The 1,657-nt window shown below is 37.4% G+C and overlaps 1 protein-coding gene across 2 annotated transcripts in view; it reads left to right on the forward strand.

Moving 5' to 3' along the window:
- MAPRE2 (microtubule associated protein RP/EB family member 2) overlaps window positions 1–1,657 on the forward strand; it is a 115,843-nt gene that overhangs the window by 95,532 nt on the left and 18,654 nt on the right. The window lies entirely within an intron of this gene.

A 1,657-nucleotide genomic window follows, 5' to 3' on the forward strand; every position in this document is an offset into this window, starting at 1 on the left:
AGGGGGACAGCCCTCAGCCTGGCCTGCAGCCTCTCGCAGTCCAGGAGCCCTTGGGGGGTGTCCAACTGATGGCTTAGGCCCACTCCCCACAGCAAGCAGGCCTAAACCGGCAGTTGGACATCTTAGCACCGCCACAGAGGCGGGAGAGGCTCCCACCACCGCTGCTGTACTCACCATCCATGAGCCCAGCTTCTGCACCTGTAATTGAAGAGAGCGTCGCCTGTCACCCGCTGTGGGGAAAGAAGAGTTGCTTTCACTTTCTCAAAAAGCTTTTGTTTTGTTTTTTTAGGAAAGGCCATGAAATGTAGCAGTTTATAGTGGTTTTGGTGCTTGTTCTGATCTTGATTTTACGGCCCAAATTATGGTCTTTCTTGGTCAACATACCACATGTTCTTGAAAATATGTATTCTGCTGTTGCTGGTTGCATGGTATTTTAGAAATATCAGTAGTAGATAGTGTTAGGAAGAGCAAGGTAGTCGGTATTGTTACTCAGATCCTCTGTTTTCACTCATCTGTCTGTTGCTGTCTGGTTCTGACAACTGCTGCAAAGAGGCTGTTAGCACTGAATGTGGAATTGCCTGCTCTCCCTTCCTGCTCTCAATGTGCTTCCTGGATTTAAGGCTCTGTTATTAGGTGCACACATGTGTATGACGATTACGTCATCCTGATGAATTGATCTTTGCACTTCCTGGTGCTCCTCGTTACCTTTGGTAATACCTTTGTCTTAAAGTTTATCTTACCTGGTTCAACACAGCCACTTCCAGCTTTCTTATGCTCAGTGTTCGTGTGGTATATCTTTCTCCCTGACAAGTTAATTTTGTTTTTCATATTTAAAGTATTTTTCTTGTAAACAGCATTTAATTGGGTCTGGCATTTTTTATTAATTCTACTCATCTCTGGACATTTGAGTATCCAGTCCATTACAGCTAAATGTAATTGCTGATTCGGTTGGGTTTAGATCTGCCATGTTATCATTTGTTTTCTGCTTGTCCTTTCTGTTGTTCTCTGTTTCTCCCTTCCTGTTGTCTTCTGGATTTTTAAAATATTTTTAGCCTTCCCTCCTAATTTATCTTTTGTCTTTTTAACTATATCTCTTTGCATTAAAATTTTTAGTGGTTTTTCTAAGAATTATAGTATGTATATATTCTTATTTTTTCACAGTGTACTTAAAATTAATATTCTGCCTCATGTAAAATGTGGAACCCTGGCAACCATCCCCCCCCCATCCTTTGTTATTGTTGGCATATATATTACATCTACATATGTTATAAGCCCCTCGAGAAAATGTTAGAACCTTTGTTTTAAATCAACACTGTTCAATACAGCAGCTTTTGACCACTTTAAATGTGCTTACTCTTCATTTAAATGTGCTGTATGTATAAAATGCATGCTGGCTTTAGACGACTTAGTGTGAAAAAAATAAAACAACTAATAATTTTTATGTTGATTACATATAGAAATTATACTTTGTATATATTTTGCATATTTTAAAATTAATATCTTAAAATTTTTAAATGTTGCTACTAGAACTTTTTAAAATACTATCATGGTTTATATTAAGCTGTATACAGTTATGTGTATTTTTTAAAAATTAAGAGAATCATTTATTTGTTAATATTTTTATCATTTTCAATGTTCTTCATTCCTGAACATCTGC

Source organism: Myotis davidii, unplaced genomic scaffold (assembly GCF_000327345.1).
Source record: "Myotis davidii unplaced genomic scaffold, ASM32734v1 scaffold520, whole genome shotgun sequence".
NCBI lineage: Eukaryota > Metazoa > Chordata > Mammalia > Chiroptera > Vespertilionidae > Myotis > Myotis davidii.